The 22,164-nt window shown below is 42.0% G+C and overlaps 1 pseudogene; it reads right to left on the bottom strand.

Moving 5' to 3' along the window:
- LOC115092381 overlaps positions 1-21,911 on the bottom strand; it is a 30,694-nt pseudogene extending 8,783 nt beyond the window's left edge.
- Between the last annotated feature and the right edge of the window lie 253 nt (positions 21,912-22,164).

Genomic DNA, 22,164 nt, shown 5'->3' on the forward strand with positions numbered 1-22,164 from the left:
TTCTTTTACACTAAACAAAAAAACAGCACGAGAAGACAAGACAAAACAAGTGTTATCACACTTCTTTCACACACAAGTAATAACAACAGATGATAAGAAAGGGAAAGAATAAGAGAAAGATCAAAAGACTTGACAATCTACTCTAAGCAAAGCTTTCATCTACTTTTTCTCTCTTTCTCTCCTCTCTTTGAAAAACTGTCAACCAGCACCTTAGTCCATCATATACATATCTCTCACAGCACTGACAAAGGGTCTGCAGAAAGTACAGTGTGGTTATTTTTACTGCACTGCAATGTATTTTCTCATTTACCGCACTGCATGGAGCTTTAAGACTTGAGCTTCAGGCCTTGGCCTGATCCTGAGTCAAGACCCTAGCGTCAGGACCCCTTTTCTTTGATGAATACTGTAGTAATTTATGCAAACAGTGTGCAATATTTCTAGAAAATACTGCATGATAGATGGACAAAATTACTGCAACAGTAATAGTAGGGGTGGGAAGGGGGTAAATTGAAAAAAATAAAAAACAGAAAAAGAAAGAAACAGGGCCTTTCAGGGCCTCCCATGCTCCCCACCAATTTCTTCCACCTGAGAAAATGACCAGGATCTTCCTCATCCCCCAATTACATGGTCCGGGGGGGATCTGCAAATGAGTCCTTGGCCCCAGCCCAAGCTGGGGCCTTGCATGGGGCCTAGGTCAAGACTGCAGTGACCTACCACAGCCTAGGTCTATGCAAGGATGAGACTTTAGCCTAGTCCCAGGCTGAAGCTTCAGCCTTGAATAGGCCTAGGCCATGGTAGTTCACCATGACCTCAGCCTACACCCTATGCAAGGCCCAGAACTGGAGGCCTGGACCAAATAACCATGGTCTCAGCCTAGGCTAGGGCCAAGGCCAAGCCTAGAGGCCTGGTCCTGATGCCAGGACCTCAGCCTGGACCCAGACCCTATGCTGGGGACCAGTCCGCAGGCCAGGTACCAATGTCTTGTCCTTGCCAAGGTTAAGGCCTGGACTCAAGCTCAAGCCGTGACCTAATACAGAGGCCAGGTCCTGATGCTGGAGCCTTGGCTTGGACCCAAATCTTATACCAGGGCCCAGCCAAGTGGGCCATGTCCTGATGCTAGGGTCTTGACTCAGGATCAGGCCGAGGCCTGAAGCTCAGGTCTTGAAGCTCCTCTTTGTCTTCTTCTTCACCAAGTGACGCTGTCCACTGGGGTCGTTGGCCAGATTTAGTGAACTCTGGTGCATCCTCCCCCAGTAGAGGGCACCATTTTGATGTACAAGCAGTTGATTTAGCTGCTACATATCCAAAAAAGAGCTATCAGGACCTGGGCTCCAGATCTGGGCCTGATCCTGGGCCAAGTCCCAGGCACCAGGACCCAGACTCTGGGCTGGGCCTTTGTGTTGGGTCTAGGTCGTGCTGAGGCCCCAGCATCTGAACCTTGGCTATGGGCTGGGCCACAGCATTGGGCCTTTTTTCTTGGTCTCTGGTCTAGGTCAATATCCAGACATTAGGACTTAGCCTCTGGGCTGGGCCCTGGCATTGAATTTGGATCCTGGATGGGGGACCCCTGGCATTAAACTAATCCTCCGAGAGATGGGCCTGCAGCATTGGGTCCCTGGCCTAGACTGATACTCATGCTTTGGGATCCAGCCTCCAGGCTTTGGCCATTGGCCCCTGTGTCAGGGACCCAGCCTCGGGGCCAGGCTGTGGCATCTGGTCTGGGCTTAGATCCTAGCCTAGGCCCAGGCATAGGCACAGGACCCAGCCTGCAGGTTGGGAGCTCTGGCCAGGCCCCAGCATCTGGACTGGGCCAGGATGTGGAACTTGAATTTGGTAGGTATGGGGGATCATCAGGAAATTTCCTGGGAACCTATGCCTTTGTTTGGAACTCTGCCTATGTCTCAGCCCAAACCAGGCCCTAGGCTGAGACCCTGACATCACGCCTGAGCATAAACTTCGGCCCCTTCATCAGGTTGAGGCCCAGGCACCGGAGAGGTACTTGTGATGAAGACCAGGATCCCTGCTTTGAGTCTCAGCCTACTCCTTAGTTGAGGCCTAGGCCTTTTTTTTATATATATAGGTTTTCAAAACAAAATGAGATATTGATGAAATTTCGTTGGATTATTAACTTGTTCCCTTTTTGAAAATGATCCAAACCAAAATAGGAAATTTCTTCTCATTTCCTATTTTGTTTTCTCCCAATGCCCAACCCTAATAAACAAGACCCCTGAAACATTTAACATATTCATGCTATAATATTTTTTTGTGTGATTTTTAGTGTATAGGCTTGATAATGTTATCAATTAATATAAACAAGCATTGTCACTCATATTTTTCTAAATTATAATATTGACTTGTTCATTTTTTTGTATTCTAAAGAGCAGGTTTGTTTTGAAAATGCATGTGAATTTTCTTCAAGCTACAAAACAAATAGCAAGCAATTGATTCTACCATGTGTTTGAAACTGGCTTTAACCACATAAATCTAACTAGTTAAAAATGAGCCTACCATTCACCTAAATATTGTCTGCACAAAATTGTTGTGTACACATATTTAGTCAGACAAAAAAAGGGTCATACTGGGAGTGCCCTTGCTGTGCTTTTCAAATTTAGCGCTAAACCAGCTAACAGAGAAACAGAAATATAATGGCAGAAAAGGACCATTATGGCTTATCTAGTCTTCTATCCAGCTCCCACCACACAAATGGTTGCCCTAAAGTTTAATGTGGTTAGATTTTGATTTGGATATTTGGTTACAACACACTTAACCAGTTAGGAGAGACTGCATATCTAGACAAACCAGTTAATTTTTCTCTTCCACAGGTAAGTATTGATCTCTATTGTGTTTATTAAAATAGCATATGTATTAGGGATTGTTGTTTTAATTATTTATTCTTACTTTTTTTTTTGGGATAGTATCAGAACTGCATTCCAGAGAAACAACATTTGCAGGCTAATATATATTTTTCTAAAAATTATATATTCAAATGATGCACAGCATGGATATTTTCAGAGTTAAATGGAAGTGTGAAATTGTTAGAGATCTGGGATAATCATGGATTTTCAATGAAGATGTATTAGAAACATGCAATGCTATCAGCATTTAAATACATAAATATTATAAGTGTCATTAAATGGAGAGCATTGTTCTAAGATCATGACACTCAGTGGACTGTTCAATGAGGATTTCAAATGAAACATCCATTACCAATGTACACAGATGTATGCATATTATAAATAATAGTCTTCAATTTTGGCACAGAAAGACTGGGACTTATTATTTTGCTGTTCTGCAGCATTTATTACTGCAAAGGGTGAATTGGCTAATAAGATTGCTTGAGTCTATCTTCTTCATCAAATCAAGACTAGTTTTTACATATTTACTTATTACAAGAATATTTTACTCACTCTCCTACTGGAGTACTCAGAGCGAGATACAAGATTATGAATTATTTATAACTATGATACATAGTATTTACATATAAAATATAGTATATGAAACCACAACTACAAAAACAAATAGGAAGAAGAGTAGAAATAGTCCAGAATAAAACACTGGATATACTAAATAAATGAAGCTAGTGGAGTCATCGGGCAAGGTACAGATTTTACCAGATAATTTGAATATTGCATGATACATAACCATAAATACATAAAATAGCATGAATGATAGTATACCAAAACACAAAGGAAACGAAAACAATGGTCTCAAGGGCCATACCTTTGGATGGGGAAGGTAAAGATGTGATGTAATATATTTAGCTGACTACAAACATCCATGGAAATGTTGCTGTTTGAGTAAGGCGGTCCCTGGCAAATGAGAAAAGGATTTTACCATAAGATCGGGATATTATATGTTACTGGTTAGTCTGGCTTCTGGTGAGGGAGAGTTCCAGGGTCTGGGGATAAAAGAGGAGACAGCCTGGAGTTGTAGGAGCAAGGAACTGTTAGGGATGTGCAGAGGGACGCCATACGTTGCATTTGTGATTCGGATTCGTCGGGGGGCAAATACGTTGCATTCGGCCGTATGGCGCCCTGTACATTAATACGTCGATTTCTATTCATTCCCCCCGCTAAAATTAAATAAACTACAACCCCCCACCCTCCTGACTCCCCAAGACTTACCAAAACTCCCTGGTGGTCCAGCGGGGGGTCTGGGAGCCATCCCCTGGACTCACACCCTGGGCTGCAGGTTTCAAAATGGTGATGATAGCCTTTGACCTACTATGTCACAGGGGCTACCGGTGCCATTGGTCAGCCCCTGTCACATGGCCATCGGCGCCATCTTGTGCTCCTACCATATGACAGAGGCTGACCAATGGCACCGGTAGCCCCTGTGACATACTAACAGCAAAGGCTATTGGCGCCATTTTGATTACTGGCAGCCGACGGCCCGAGTTCAGGAGATCACTCCCGGACCCCCGCTGGACCACCAGGGACTTTGGCAAGTCTTGGGGATGCTGCTGACCCCCAAAAGACTTGCCAAAAGTCCAGCAAGGGTCTTGGGGATCCAGGGGTCCGTCAGTCCCTGTGACATAGTGAGGGCAAAGGCTATGAGTGCTATTTTGAATAATGGCAGGTGACGGCCCGAGTGCAGGAGGTCACTCCCGGACCCCCGCTGGACTTTTGGCAAGTCTTGTGGGGGGTCAGCAGGGTCCCCCAAGACTTGCCAAAGTCCCTGGTGGACAAGCGGGGGTCCGGGAGCGATCTCCTGCACTCGGGCCATCGGCTGCCAGTAATCAAAATGGTGTCGATAGTCTTTGCTCTTACTATGTCACAGGGGCTACTAGTGCCATTGGTCAGCCTCTGTCACATGGCAGGAGCACAAGATGGTGCCGGCCATCCATGTGACAGGGGCTGACCAATGGCACTAGTAGCCATTGGTCAGCCCCTGTCACATGGATGGCCGGCACCATTTTGAAACCGTCAGCGCAGGGGTGTGAGTGCAGGAGATGGCTCCCGGAGCCCCCCGCTGGACCACCAGGGCATTTTGGTAAGTCTTGGGGGGGTCAGGAGGGTGGGGGGTTTGTTTAAATTGGCTTCTTTAGGCAGCCAAATAATTCAACGAAGATTTGTGGGGAATTGCGATACATTTCGCTTCCCCATGAATACAATGAATATGGCCACATCCGTTGCAGATTGCCAATATGTAGGGACAGAATGCACACCCCTAGGAACCCCTTTTCCAGATTGTAGACTCTGAGAGAGTTGTAGGGAGATAGTCAATCCTTCACATAAATTGGGCCTTGGTCATTTATCAAATAGTGTTACGGCATTTTTGCATGCAAAAACACCTTTAACACATGGTGCAATGCAAATTAGAAAAGGAGTTAGGCCTGCTGTTTTGTGAAGCCCTATCACACAACTTTTTCAGTAGTGTTAAGCCTTTATCACATCTTGTGATATGAGAGAGAGAGAGAGAGAGAGAGGTTTAGGTATTAGTGTAGGGGTTATGGGCCACTTTGACATTCAAAGTGAGACGTATGAACAGAAAAGTGCTCTCTTGTGAAGATTTGATGACCTTCGGAGTGAGAAAACTCACTCAAAGCTGAGATTTGTGCAATGTTCTCTCAACCTAGCTTGATGTTACCCAGGTAGAGAGTCCATTCAGCTAGGTTGAGAGAACATTGCACAAATCTCAGCTTTGAGTGAGTTTCCTCACTCCAAAAATCATCAAATCTTCACAAGAGAGCACTGTTCTGTTCGTACGTCTCACTTTGAATGTCAAAGTGGCCCCTAACCCCTCACTAATACCTAAACCTCACCTCGAGTTATTAAGTGGGCCTCCCATAGAGATATAAATAGTAAATACCTATCTAGTGGATGGGAATTATGGTTAGTTTCTCTCTCACTCTCACTCTCTCTCTCTTTCATAGTAAACATGGTTCCCCCAGTGGTTGTATGTAGGGCATACCAGACTTCTGGCACTTATCTCAAAGTGCAATAAACTTCCTATTACCATAAAACATGCCTCTTTTTCTATCACATGTGATATTTAGAACATTTTAATAAATCCAGGCCTTAGTGGCATAAAGGTAATGCAAACGGCTTTAAAACAAGTCTATTGGGGGACTATTACTCAGCATATGTTCCAGAAAACTGAGCTAAAGTTGCCTCTGTACATACAGCCAGAAAACATCCACACTGTTGCCTTTTGCACTAGCTGTAAACATATTAGGATTTTTTGAGGGACACCAACATGCAATGCTTTGCAGTAATCTAATTGGGATAGAATGAATGCAAACATCAGATCGGTCAAGTTTTCTATCTCCATGTATGGTTTTATCTGCTTCATTTACTGGAAGTTGCCATGTGTTCCCTGAAATTGTGTTGATTTGAGATTCCCTGTTTAGTTTGGTAGAGGATCTTGACAGGGAAACATCATTCATAAGGAACAGAGGAGATATCCAGAGTTAATAGATCTGTTTTGCTGGGATTGAGCTTGATTGTATGGAGATGGCCCATTTCCAGACCTATGGAACACAGTTGTTTATCTTTTGCATCATTATGACTCTGTCATATGCCACATTCGTATGTCGTTGGTGCCCACATGAACCATGATAGCTAGGTCCTCCCCAGCACTATCTAAAATCCTGTCTAGGTGATACTTGAGGTCCTCCATTTTTGTATCACACAAGCAAGTTAACAGGTAATCCTCATGCCTAACTTCCACCCAGTTATCTACAATCCTATTGACTGAATCACCAACTACATCAGCCTTCCCTTACTAGGCCTTCCCTCCTGGGCTAATGCTTCAGGAGATACCTTCTTGGTGTAAGAGAATAGTAAATTACCTGGAGGTCAGGTCCTAGCTATAGGATCACTTCCTACCACATCAGGGTGATACTCTCCTTCCAGGCAACCTTAATCCTCCAAAGCTGTACAAGGGCTACTAGATTGGAAATGGGACCACTTTACTATGTCCCTTAAATTCTCCACTATATACTTCTCTGCCTCAGCTCCTTCATGTCTGCCACTCTAGCTTTCATAGATCAGACTTATTCTCTGAGAGCCAGAAGCTCTTTGTACCAGTTGTACATATACAACCTCTCACTAACTGGTAATTAATTATTTATGTGACACTCAATACTAAATGTTATATAGCCTCTATCACTGCTTGGCTGCTGTCTGTGTCTTATTATTTTTTAGCTGTTAATTATTTAATGTTGCTAAGAGAGTAGGGATGCTTAATATAATGTAATGTCACAAATTTATTTGGTCTTAATTTGTCATTATTTGAAAAAAGGATAACAGTTAATCTGTTGATAAAAACAGGGTTACTCCCTTATTTTATTTAGACCCCTAAGTGACTTGTTTGGAAAATTTCCCTCTTATCCACTTAATTGGTATAGCAGCCTATAAATAAATGGGTGATTGATTATTTATTGTACTTGATGGCTCCTATTATGTAATTTTTCTCTCTGTGCCCTAATTAGGAAATTAAATAAATGTAAATTTGATTCAGCAGTTGGTGAGAGTTGGGGTGAGTGGGTGCGTAAAACAAACAAGGAAATAGCTCTATTACTTTCTGGACAGAAAGAAATACATTTCAAAAGGCACAATCAATCATGCAAACATTTCTAGTAGAAAGATGTAAACTTCAAATCGCTCAAAAAATCAAACAAATATTCGTAGTACAAAGAAATATCCTTCAAAAGGCACAATTAATCAGGCAAATTTCATGAGGTATTTGCCTTCTGAGCCCAAATGCAAAGATGACGTAAAGTGCGGTTGGAGAATAAAGACTTTCTGTATTTCACTTACTTAAATATAATATTGTCCCAAAAACATACACATGAATACGCACAAAACACAGTGACACAGAATTTACAAACAATGTTATTATATTAACCTTAAATTGTATTTATTAGAGCTATCATGAAAATATACTATATCGCTAAAACATGGTTAATTCCTGCTATGGATATTTTCAATACAATATAAAAGAAGGGGTCTGACAATGTGATAATCATAGCTTTGCATAAAATGTGCAAGACCCAAAATTTATCATTGATTCAAAGCATTTCTAAAGTCATGATGAAGGTAAACCCTAATGTAAATTATAATTGGCTGTCAGTGAAAATGAAATGAATATAGATTCCATTTAAATACTGGGATCATTTTGAATAGCAATTACTTAATTACTTATGTAAGGCAGTCATTAGTTTTGCTTTTCAAAAACACCTGAGCAACAGGAAACTGGCACCATCCAAAACCTTTTAACAAAGAATTCACTTGGGTGATTGAGGTGCTGTATATTTAATTATGCAGTGCTTTCTGGTTGCTCTGAGTTTTATTTAACTTTGTTATCTTTTGCAATAATTATAACAAGAGACTGAAAACACTATGAAAAATAAGTCTTTTCTACTGATGATTTTTTTATACCTCTCAAAGAAATTCATCTCATGAATGCAGAAAACAATTCATTTTTTATACTATTAGACCAGGAATTACATCATTTTCCTTAAAGAAGCCATGCTTTCACTTTTTTAGCAATTCAGTTTTCCAAACAATCACAAACAACAGTTTTTCTTTTCACTGATTTATTTTGATCTGTAAGAATAAAATGTTGCAGTTTTATGAACTTATCTTGTTTACTAAGTTATTACCATATTTGAACTTAAGTAAATCAGAGTAGAGTAGTGCTGAATATTTATGCAAACATACTGCTCTTTATGCTGCTCTATATTCATATAGAAGTATATGACTGTAGAGCAGCACAAACAGCAGGAGACTATTCTGAGGGGTCTCAAAAAACGATGTTCATTAACCCGAGTTACTGTTAACATAAGCAATGAACAATTAGAATTTCAAAATATGTGTTATGTTTTGTAGGTTTGGGTGGACCCTTGGTCACTGTGGCAGCTGACCATGCCCACGGGGGGAAGTCCCGTGAGGGGCCACAGGTCAGGCTCATCTCTGGACATACAAACACAGATTTTATCTTTATTTAGACAGTTTGTGAAGCCACCAGAGGTGGCGTTAGTGAGTAGAAGATGGAGCCCGGATGGGCTAGTATTCCTCAGGGCACTGGAACAGCAGCTCCTCCGGTAGCAGTGCTGTAGTGAAAAGAACTGAGAGAATGAGTACAATAAGACATTAACAGAGACCTCAGTATGGAGAAGCCTTGAGATAGGGAGAGCTGGCCCTCAAGGAGTGAGTACCAGATCCCTGGGAGCAGAGACTCATTGGCAAGTACTCACGCAGCAGTTCCAAGTAGGAGATGGCACTGACACTGGATGGAGTCAGGCCCTTGAGGAGCGAGTACCTGGTTCCAGGGAAACAGCTCTGAGGAGTATATGGTAGTAGTACTCACAGATGGTGTCTGTAGCAAATTCTTCCAAGTAGAAGAGGAGATGGACACAGGCAGCGAGACAGGGAACATGGGCCCTCAAGGAGCGAGTACCTGTTCCTGATAGAGACCTGAAAGAAGCAGAGAGGCCCCCGAGGAGCGGGTACCCCATTAGCAGAAAAGAGTCCAATAGAAGTTGGAGGCAGAATAGCTGGGTACGGAGAGTGAATCCCATCCATAGATTCCCCTTGCTAACTCAACGGCTAGCAAACAAATGTAGGCTTAAATATCTGGGCAGTGTGACGTCATCACAGGGGGATGCCCCTGAGGTTCGCGCCATAGAGGAAATAAGAATGAGGGGCGCGCGCCCTAAGGTACCTGAGGAGCATGGCAGGAGGCAGTGCCCAAGCCAGTCCGTGGACGCCGGAGAGGATGGCGGGCAGATGCCGCGGCAGCTAGATGTCCACAGGGAGCAGGAGGAGTCACAGAAAAAGAAAGGTAGGCGGAGTGAAGCCGTCAGGCAGTGACGGTCGCAACAATATGTTGAAAGATTCTGAGGAACAAAATATCTTTAAACATATGAAAACCTAGGGTTAGCTAGGATAGTTAGTTAGGATATTTAGTACTTTGAATGGATAGTGTTCTGGCTTTAAAAGAAAGAAAATCTTATTACAAACTTCTAGGGATGTGAATCATTTTTCTGACAAATTGAAATATCGTATGATATTTCTAAATTCATTATATATCAGATAAAAAAAGAAACGATCACTTTTCCCCCAGAATTTTCATAAAAATCTTTTTTCTGAAAGATTTTTTCGGGTTAGTGCATGCTAAAAGGAGTTAGCGCGCACTAACAAAAAAAGTTTATTTTTGTTATTTTTTGGTTATTTTTTGCTATTGAACGACCTCCTGCAGTCGATCTCCTGCCGGCGCCATTTTCCGTACGGAAAACGATTCGCGGCGGGAAATCGCTCCCTGACCCCCGCTGGACCTCCAGGAACTTTTGGCCAGCTTGGGGGAGGCCTCCTGACCCCCACAAGACTTGCCAAAAGTCCAGCGGGGGTCCGGAAGGACCTCCTGCCGTCGAATCCTGTTGGTCTATGGCCGCCGCCATTTTTCGGCGCCATTTTGGAAAATGGCGCCGGCCGAAGACAACAAGATTCAGTAGCAGGAGCCCGTTCCGGACCGCTGCCGTTCCGGACCCACAGGTAATTTAAGTCATTTGGGGGGGGGTTCGGGAGGGTGGGGGATTGAAGGAGGTAGGATTTGGCAAGGAAATGTTTAAGTCATTTGGGGGGGGGTTCGGGAGGGTGGGGGATTTAATTTAAAGGGTCGGGGTGGGTTTTAGTGGGTTTTAGTGTGCCGGCTCACGATTCTAACGATTTATAACGATAAATCGTTAGAATCTCTATTGTATTGTGTTCCATAACGGTTTAAGACGATATTAAAATTATCGGACGATAATTTTAATCGTCCTAAAACGATTCACATCCCTAATCCCTACCCACTTCACCCATGCTGCTCTGAAGGTTCTATATTATATAGCAATTGAAAATGTACTGCAATGTACATTTTAGGGGGCTTATTTAGTATAGGGGCAGATTTTAAAAGCCCTACGTGCCGAGCCTATTTTGCGTAGGCCTAATGACATGCGCAAGTCCCAGGGCTTTGAAAAAGGGGTGGGAAGGGGCAGGGTCAGAGGCGAGGTGCAGGTCCGGGGGTGGTCCTGGGGTGGGACCAAGGCCTCCGGCACAGCGGCCGTACTGGGGGATCACGCACCGGCAGCTGGCCGGCATGCACAAGTTACGCCTACCAGAGGCAGGTGTAAATAACAAAATAAAGGTGGGGGGATTTAGGTAAGGCTGGGTGATGGGTTAGATAGGGGAAGGGAGGGGAAGGTGGGGGGAGTAGAAGGAAAGTTCCCTCCAAGGCCGCTCCGATTTCAGAGCGGCCTCGGAGGGAATGGGGAAAGCCATCGGGGCACCCCCTTGCATGCGCCAACCCCAGATTTTATAACATGCGCGTGGCTGTATGCGCATGTTATAAAATCGGGCATAGATTCGTGCGCTTCGGGTTGTGCGTATGAATCTACGACCGTGCGTAGTTATTAAAATCCGGCCCGCTGGGGTAGATTTTCAAACCGCGCGATTTGGCGTACTTTTGCTGGCGCATCAGGCGCAAGCAAAAGTACGCGGGATTTTAGTAGATATGCGCGTAGCCACGCGTATCCGCTAAAATCCTGGATCGGCGGGTGCAAGGCTATCAATTCCGTATAGCCGGCGCGCGCCGAGCCGCGCAGCCTACCCCCGTTCCCTCCGAAATCGGAGCGGCCTCGGAGGGAACTTTCTTTTGCCCTCCCCTCACCTTCCCCTCCCTTCCCCTCCCTAACCCACCCGCCCGGCCCTGTCTAAACCCCCCCTTACCTTTGTCGGGGGATTTACGCCTCCCGGAGGGAGACGTAAATCCCTGCGCGCCAGCGGGCCGCTAGCGCGCCGGGACGTGGCCATGCCCCCGTACCACCCCGGGCCGTAGCCACACCCCCAGGCCCGCCCCCGGAACACTCCCGACACGCCCCAAAAACGCTGCGCGGTTCGGGCCCGCCCCCCCCCAACACGCCCCCGACACGCCCCCCTCAGAAAACCCAGGGACTTACGCGAGTCCCGGGGCTCTGCGCGCGCCGGTAGGCCTATGTAATATAGGCTCACCGGCGGGCAGGGCCCTGCTCGCCTAAATCCGCCCGGATTTGGGCAGATTTAGGCGAGCAGGGCTCTTAAAATCTGCCCCATAGTGTATAAATGCTTTAGTATAAATTGAATGCCTCAATTGTTATCTAATCAACATTACAGTGGTGTTAAGGAAGTTTACCAGTAACACAAAAAAATGCCGGTATCAAAAAAATATGTAAATGAGCCATTAAGTATTCAAATGCATGCCAAGTAGATCATCCATATTCAAATGGATTAATGACGAAACTTAAAAAAACCATGAGAGATATATTTACTTTATCTTTGGAAGGCTAGCATTAGCCCTGATGTGTTCTCTGATTTCCTCACTCATATTCCTGTTAAGATGAAAGCTTTGGGCTATAGTCCCCTCCCAGTGCAAAAGCAATTTGCTACCCAAGCTCCCTCCAACCACCAACTACAAATGCAAAAGTAGTTTGGCAAAAAGGAGCACATGAGGTCACTGAGTGCCATTTCGGAATATAGAACCAAAGGGGCAGGAGGAAGGAGCTCTTCTTCCTGGCTTCAACTTAACTTTGGAAGATTTCTGAAGTATTGGACAAGAGGGGACCTCCGGTACCACACTACTTTTACTTTTATACTCAGAGGAGGAGATGAGAACATTTCATTATATTTTTATTTTTGTACTCAGAGGGGATAGGGGTGGGAGAAGGGCCTATGTACCACATTAATTTTGCACTTGAAGGTGGGTGTGTAGGTGGGGTAGATCATGGATCCCTTTAGGATTGTACTTAATGCATCCAGAAATGCAGATACATTATTGATGCCAGTAATTTACATGTTTTATTGGCAATGGCAAAACTGTTTTAATTTTTATTTACTACGGGGTAATTTTCAGTCACTGGCTAGCTTGCACATTTAGCCAACTTTATGTATCCAGCTAACTTTGGCAGAATGGGTGAATACAATCCTAAGGTAAGTAAAACTTTAAATATTTGAATAGAAATTGGAAAAAGGGCAACATCAGCAAAGCTATGTACACTAAGGCTCCTTATATGGGAAATAAAGCCCCAGATCAAGAGGCAGTCATGGTAGAAGCTGCCTTGGATTTTGTGGCTGTCATGGAGACATAGTACACAGAAAATCAGAACTGGGATATAGTTATACTGGTCTAGAATCTATTCAGCAAGAACTGGGTAGGAAGGAAAGGAAGAGATGTTGCATTCTATATAAAAAATAATAATATTGCAGGGCTTACAAGATAAGGTGAAGGCACTGTGGGTTAATCAGGAAAGAGGGAATAGAACATCTATTTATATTAGTGTCATATACAGACCTCCATCACAGACCAAAGAAATGGGTAGAGACTTAATGAAGGATATCCACAAAATTGCTATGAAAGGGGATGTGCCATTGCTAAGGAATTTCATTCTGACGGATATTGATTAAGAAATTGTGGCAATGGTGTCTTCTAGAATTAGGAACATCCTGGATTCTCTGCAGGGAGAACTGTTTTGTCATCTGGTAATGGAACTCAAATGGGAGAGGGCAATAGTGGACCTGGTGATTACCAACCATGACAGTGATTCTGATGTCATAGTGGATGATCATGTGGGATTCAATGATTACTAGATGATGTGGTTCAGTATTAGAGAACAGGAGATGAAGGTTCATTCAAAGGCAAGAATCCTAAACTTCAAGAGAATTAACCCCTAGATTCATCATTCTGCTATATTTATATTTATAGCAGAATGATGAGGTGTGAAAAAAAGGGCCATTGGGGGCGATATTGGGCAACTGACTGCATCGCAACAGTGTGGTTTCACCCGCTGCGGTGCAACCGCAGTGCACACTATCGCCCCCATAGTGCCACAGGAAAAGATGTAGTTATTTCCCGTGATAATGTGAAAAACATTATCCTCCACAGCACTGCTGTGAGGTAACTCTGCCCAAACCCTGCCCACACCCCTCCCCTTCCCATGTGATGTGGCTGGTATCGCGTGCAGTAGGGCCTTATCTCGTGCGATAAAGCCGTACTGCACACGATCACGACACATCACAGAATAAAGAAGGCACCTGTTACTTTGTTAACATGTGGGAGTACTTCAGAAATGTATTAGCTTGATGATAAAATCTAGGGAAGTAGAAGACCAGTGGGCAAAAGTAAAAGAAAATATTACAAGGGCAACTAGATTTTTTGTTAGGAAAGCAAATAAAGGAAAAAGAGACAGCTATGATATTCTAAAGAAGTAGCTAAAAAGATAAGGAAAAAAAATGTTTGCATTCATAAACTGCAAGAGATAACAGAAATGGAAAGACAAGTGAAATTATCTGGAAAAGCTAAGAGAAACTGACAATGTAGTAAAAATGCAAAGATTCAAATGGAAAAAAAAGTAGCAAGTATGGTAAAATGGGGGGATATGATATTTTTTACATATTTTAGTGGCATAAGAACGTGCAAAACTGAGAACTGGCAGTGAAGAGAAGAATATGCGGAGCTTCAAGGATAAAGCAAAATTGCTTAACAATATTTATGTTTGGCAATCACTGTGGAAAGGCCAGAGGCAGGACCACATACAATAAATGTAAATAAGATTGGACGTGAAATAAATCTTAATCAATTTCAGAAAAGTGAGTTTGTGAAGAAATAACTAATCTTCAAGTAGATAAAGAGATGAAATCAAATGGGATACATCTGAGGGCAGTAAAGGAATTTTTAAAAGTTCTGGAAGCTCAACTGGTTGACCTTTTCAATGCTTCTTTATTGTTGGGAATAGTTCTAGAGGAATGGAGATGGACAGATATGGTTCCTCTTCATAAACATGGAAGTAAGGAGGAAGCTATAAGCTAAGGTCTGGTTAATCTGTTCTCTGTGGTGAGCAAATTAATGGAATCTATGCTAAAACAGAGGATAGTGCAGTTTCTGGAATTCAATGGATTGCAAGCTCCAAGGAAGCATGGTTTTACCAGAGGTAAGTCTTGTCAGACAAAATTGATCAATTTCTTTGACTGGGTAACCAGAGAGTTGGATCAGGGGAAAGCACTAGCTGTAGTACACTTGGATTTCAGTAATACCTTTGACATTTTTCCACTTAAGTGACATAAATAAATTCAGTGCCCATGGTATAGGCCCTAAAATGGATTAGAAACTGTTTGAGTGGGAGGTGACATAGGGTAGTAAATAAATGAGCTCACTCTGCGGGGGAAGAGGGTGTTAGTAATGATGTGCCACAGGGATTGGTCCTTGAACTGGTTATTTTCAATATTTTCATAAGAAACATTGTGATATGATTGTCAGTAAGTTTTTTTTTTTTTTTGCCAAAGATACCAAATTCTGCAACAGTGTAGACAGTCAAGAAGGTAGGGAAAACATGAGGAGGGATCTAGTGAAGCTTGAGGAATGGTCTAGGGTCTGACAGCTGAGATTTAATGCTAAAAAATACAAAGTTAGGCATTTAGAATGCAAAAACCCAAAGAACAGGAACAGTATGGGGGTAAAATTCTTCTAAGCCTGAAAGAATAGCAGGATCTGTGGGTGATCATATAGGATGATCTTAAGGTGGCCAAACAGGTGGATAAAATGATGTTAAAACCAAGAAAGATGCTTGGCTGCATAGAGAACGGAATGGTCAGCAGAAAAAGGGAGATGATATTGCCCCTTTATAGGTCCTACTAGTTCTCATAGTTTAGTGTGACAAAGTCAACATGGATTTAGCCAAGAAAAGTCTTGCCTCACAAATTTGCTACATTTTTTTAAAGGCACAAATAAACATGTGGATAAAGGTGAGCCAGTTGATATAGTGTATCTGGATTTCCAGAAAGCATTTTATAAAGTCTCTCATGAGAGACTTCTTAAAAAATTAGAAAGTCATGGGATAGGTGGCACTGTCCTATTGTGGATTGCCAACTGGTTAAAAGATTGAAAACTGAACATAGGGCGAAATGGTAAATTTTTCCAGTGGAAAAAGGGGAATAGTGGAATGCCCCAGGGATCTGTTCTGGGACTGATGCTTTTTAATAAATTTATAAATAACCTGGAAATGGGAACAATAAGTGAAGTGATCAAATTTGCAGATGATGCAAAATTATTCAAGGTTGTCAAATCACAAGAGGATTGAGAAAAATTGCAAGAGGACATTGCAAACCTGGGAGACTGGACACACAAATGGCAAATGAAATTTAATGTAGACAAGTGCAAAGTGATGCACTTAGGGAAGAGTAATTGAAATTATAGATACAAAATGCAAGGTTCCACATTAGGAATCACCATTCAGGAAAAGGATCTAGGTGTCATCATTGATAATACGTTGAAATCTTCTGCTCAGAGTGGAGCAGCAGCTAAGAAAGCTAATAGAATGCTAGTGATTATTAGGAAAGGAATGGAGAATAAAACAGAGAATATCATAATGCCCCTGTATCGCTCAATGGTGCAACCCCATCTTAAGTATTGTGTTCAGTTCTGATCACGACATATCAAAAAAGATAATGCAGAATTAGAAAAGGTACAGAGAAGGGCGATCAAGATGCTAAAAGGGATGGAACAATTCACCTATGAAGAAAGGCTAAAGAGCTTAGGATTCTTCAGCTTGGAGAAGAAATGGCTGAGGAGAGATATGATAGAGGTCTACAAAAAAATGAGTGGAATGGAACAAGTAAATGTTAATCAGTTGTTTACTCTTTTGAAAAGTTCAAAGACCAGGGGACACACAATGAAGTTACTGGGTAATACATTTAAAACTTATAAAAGAAAATATGTTTTTCTCAATGCAAAATTAAGTTCTGGAATTCATTGCCAGAGGATGTGGTGAAATCTATTAGTATAGTTGCATTTAAAAAAGGTTTGGACAAGTTCATGGAGTAAAAGTCCATTAACAATTATTAAAGGAGAGTTACAGAAATCCATTGTTTATTCTTGGGATGAGCAGCTTGGAATCTATTTACCCCTTGGGATCCTGCCAGGTACTTGTGACCTGGCTTAGCTACTGTTGGAATCAGGATTCTGGGTTTGCTAGACCCAAGGTCTGACTGAGTATGGCAAGCCTTATGTTCTTATGTTAATACCGTCTTCAATTTTGGTGACTGCACCTTGAATAGGATATAAACTGGTTGGAGACAATCCAGAGGGTGGCTACTAAAATGGTCTTTGTTCTAAAGCGTATGAGGACAGACTTAAAGATCTGAATACATATACCCTAGAGGAAAGGCAAGATAAGGGAGAAATTATAGTGAAATTTAAATATCTCCAAGATTTCCATGCACAGGAGGTGGGATTCTTTCATGTGATGAAGGTGAAAGAGGGTAGATTCAGGAGTAGTTTAAGAAATATTTATTTACATGGATGTATGGATGCATGAAACAGTCTTCTCATGTAAGTGGTAGAGACAATAACATTATCTGAACTCAAGAAAGTATGGGATAAACATAAGAGATCTCTGAGGAGTTCTAGGGATTATTAAAATGAATTAGTTGGTGTGGATGAGCAGATTAGATAGGCCATATGGTATTTTTCTGCAATCACATTTCTATGTTTCTATTCAGTATGTAGCCACACCATTGAATATACCCAATTATCTTAAAATTAGCTTAACAACATAATCTAACAACTTTAAGACTACTCTACAGCAAGATAAGAATTAGATGGATATTGGAGTTAGACAGATAATTTATCTCGCTAAATTAACTCATCCTCAAAATGCCCCTGGAGCACCCCTACATTATCCAGCTAAATTTTAGCCCAATAAGTTATCCAGCTAACTTTAGCTGGAGAAGTGGCTGAAATATTCTAAAATTGTCACTTATTTAGCAAGATAACTCACATATTTTTCAGCTAAATGCCATTGAATATGGACCCCAAAAACTTAATACCCTTTAATAAAGTAATCATGCTGTACATGATCATTGAAAATGTGTGATAATGTGTATTTTAAATGATTATATAATTAACATTTCATCTTTTCAAGTCCTTTCACATAGATGTCAAAATAATTATTTTTGCTCATGTACTTTCAACTGTGGCTTTATACTCCATTGAAATAATAATTTCAAAATATATTCCCCTTACACTTGCGTTTACGCACTGTCTTATGCTATTAACCTCAAAAAAATAACCCTGATACCAGTGGAAAAGACCTGATGATACTTGGTATAGAAGCAGAAAATCAATGATAGATGTGTGGAAGAAGTGTCTAAACCTATATTGCCCGAATGTTTCTTGGATCACACATACACACAGTATGAAATAAAGGAGATCTGCTTGACTGAAGCATATCAAGGAAATCCACAATGAGCAATTTGTTTATAAAGGGTTATTTCAAACTAATATAATGATGCATTAGTTCTTAAATCCTTAGCTTTAATTTTTAATAATTAAATGTTGATTGAAATGTAAGCTACTGTGAAGTTTATCAATACATGACATTGATTTGCAATTTTCTAAAGCAACATTCAGTTTAAAAATTATCCCCTCAGCTCTCAGTTTTTCATTTGGTAGGAGATTCCTACTGGAAGAAGCCTCAAGAGATCATTATCTTTATAGAGTAAAGAAATGTTTTCCTCTAAAGAAGGCTAAGTAGGAACTATAGATGAAACAGTAATTGTTAGTAAGCAATTATTTCAATTTTGTATCTTTAAATTGCATGAAATACTTGTCCAAGAAGATATAATCAAAATCCAGTGATATTTATATATAGATGATATATATATATATATATATATATATATATATATATATATATATATAAATGCACCTGCCTATAGTGATGTTTCACCTCCTAAATCATTTTGGAAATAACTAACAGTGTAGGATTCACTTTCATTCATGTCTCATCAAATCAAATCTGACATTTTTTAATTTAAATTTTGTATTATAAATTCAGTTGTTTCAGTCTGAGTAACTGTATAAAAAATGTACAAAAGTTTTATTACTGGCATTTCTGAAATAATTAGCAGAATACCCGTGCTTCGCCATGGTGGAAAAGTTGATAGAAACGTGTGAGTTTATTTCACGCAAGTTGAAAAGTAATTGTTTTGAGTGAGGGCTTTGGAGTTTATATATTTAAAATGAACATGTTATTATTATAGAGTGAGGTTAGTAGTAATTAAAAAATGTGAAATGAATATGAGGAATGAATGTACTGTGAGTTGCCTGTCACGATGTAATGATTTCTTTATATACAACATTTGCTGTGTGACCTCTAGCTGCAGTATGATGAGGCTATCAGCTGAGCTGACTCTAGAGCAGGCCACATACAGCTGTCCATGCGAGAAGCAGTGGTGTCTCAAGTCAACACCAACAACCTTGAGAGTTTGGCCCTGAGATTTGTTAATAGTCATCGTGAAGCACACTCTGACTGGGAACTGCAGGCGTTTAAATTGAAAGGGTACGTCTGATGGTATAAGGGGGAAGCGAGGGTTGAAAACTGTTTCCCCTCGTCTACAACCTGTGAAAATGATTGCTTCAATGACATTTCTGTGGAGGGACTTAACTTGAACTCTGGTGCCATTGCAGAGTTTTGGTGGCTGTAGATTTCTTAGTAACATAATTGGTGCACCGACTTTCAAAATGAGATTGTGCTGAGGAATGCCTGGAGGGTTGAGACTGTGCAGGAAATCAACAGGGTAATGTACTGCGTCGTTTACTTCGACGACCGAGTCCACAGACATAAGTTTTTGTTTCTGAGGTGAACACCTGCAGGAGTGTGTCATTGATAGAGTTTGTCATGTCATTTGTAGAAGTTAAAATTTCTCTGTCTCTAAACCATGATGTGTCCTTCATGTGGATGTTTTGAAGATCTGGGTATACCTTTTGTGTAATACTTTTCAAATCTGTGACCAGGTGACATAGATTTTCCAGCAGTTTCACTTTTCCATCTTGTTCATGAAGTGTACCATCTCCTATAGCCAAAAGAATGTGTGAAAACTCTTCTGACTTGACGTCACCTGTCAGGTGCACCCTCATGTTCACTCTCAAGGACAGGACTTTCACTGTGGGCCACAGGTAAGAGGACTTGAAAGAGGCTTTAACTTCATTGGCACCAGTCCCCCGCGGAACAACTGGCAGAGTTTGTCTGAAGTCCCCGGCAAGCAGTACTGTCAACCCTCCCATCTGGCTGTTGTTGTTTCGAATGTCTGAGAGCATCCTATGGAGATCCTCTATGCCGCCTCTGTGGGCCATGGTGCACTCATCCCACACTATGAGTTTGCACTGTTAAAGTAACTGCGCCATGTTGCTCTGCTTGGGGATGTTGCACAGAGGTGTTTTGGTGTTGTTGAGATTGAGAGGAAGCTTGAAGGCAGAGTGTGCCATGTGTCCACCTTCCAAAAGCATCACTGTGATGCCAGAAGAAGCCACAGCAATGGCAATGTTTGAGTCTCTTCATACCCTGGCAAGCAACAGGTTGATGAGGAATGTTTTACCAGTACCTCCTGGAGTGTCTAGGAAAAAGATTCGGCCACTTTGACAGTGAACTCTGGTCATGACTTCGTGATAAATGTTCCTCTGCTCGGTATTCAGCCTTGGCTCGTTGTCATTGACTGTCTTGGTGAGATCGTAGATGTTGTAAGCCAGCTCTCTGAAATAGTCAGGGTTAGCTGCAGTGTGTTCATGTTCGTGTGATGGCGCAGGCAAGTCGTACTTGTGAAGAGGTTGACCTCCTATAGCCAGTACACAATACTGAAGGAAGGTGAGGCATTTGTTATAGATTATGGATGACCATTCTTGGACATCGTCTTGGAGATATTCCCTCTGCAGCTGTCTACGAATATCCTCTGAAAAACTATCTTTATGTTTTTCCCATAGTGGTAAGGGGTTTGCCATTTGACAGAACACCAACATAATAGTGAAGAGCTGATGGATCCTAGGTGGTGAATGTGAGAGTGCAGCTTCCTGGAGAGTATTGTCCCAGTGTGTATCATCTTCTAACAGACTGAGTGCTCGACAGGCAGACTGGAATGTGGGTTGGAGCACACCAGCAACAGTTTTAAGATATAGAAAGGATGTGGGCCCTCTGACCTCATGAAACAAGAGTCTGAGATGATAGTACTCTGAATTGTTTGGGTGGACTGTGTACACTCTGCTGAGGACTTGGTCCTTTTTCACTCCTGGGTAGCCTGGTATGCGCTGTCCCTGTTTCTTCCTAACAAATTGGTTATTTTCCAAACGTAGTAGGCTGGAACCTCAGACTACAAGAACTGTTTGGAAAAATCATCCTGTGTGCAAAGATCAAAGAACTCCAAGAGGGTTGTTTGGGGAGGATTGTGTACTTTTTCTACAACGTTGTCAGCTGTGAAGTAAATCCTCTGGCCGTTCTCCAGATGAACAGCGAGATGAACGACTGGGGGAAAACGTTCATGAATAGGGAAACAGAATATGTGCCAAGCTGCTTCAGAGCTGCTGATGTAATGCCCTGTCTCATATTGTAATACCTCATTATGTTGTTTCTCCAGGGAAAACACGGCCTGGTCACTGCCCTTGTTGATGTATTTACAGATGTACTTGGTTGATTTTACAGAATTGCAAAACTCGACGTTAATATGAGCATGGAAGGTTCGGGAGAGTACATGGTTGTAAGAGACCACCCATCTGTTGTCTAGTTTGACTCTGTTGATGGTGACGGTATGGCCACCATCGGAAGGCACGCACCATCGGTACTGGGGGTATCTGTCATCTCCTGTCTGAGTTTCTTTGATGCGTGGGATGTGTGGGTACTTCTTACTGCAGGATTTGCTTACCATGCAAGGGGAGTTTCTGTTTTGGAGTCCACATGGTCCATGAAGCATCGTTGACTTAGCGATTTGTTGGAGTAGCAGGTCAACTTCAGGGTCAGGAATCTCTGCAGTGATCACCTGATCAATAAGGTCTGGTTTGATCCGATCTCACAGCCATAGGAGTATGTGGACGTGGGGAAGACCTCACTTTTGCCACTCTATCGTATACATGTAGCAAGTAGTGGAGCCGAAAAGGAGTACTCAACGTTTTTATTTTTGTGACTCTGATGTGACCCTGGAGGGGTGTTGCATTCGATGGCTGGAACAAACCATTGAATGTAGGAAAGTGAGAAGCAGTTAGTTTTTCCAAGAACATGATAGGGAATGACAGAACCAAGTTTCAGCCTTGTAGGTACTCGGAAAGTGGAAGAATTAGTGATGAGTCAGTGAGTCAGTGAGTCAGTGAGGGCTGTGGTGTTTATAT

The sequence above is a fragment of the Rhinatrema bivittatum genome, chromosome 5, assembly GCF_901001135.1.
Source record: "Rhinatrema bivittatum chromosome 5, aRhiBiv1.1, whole genome shotgun sequence".
Lineage (NCBI taxonomy): Eukaryota > Metazoa > Chordata > Amphibia > Gymnophiona > Rhinatrematidae > Rhinatrema > Rhinatrema bivittatum.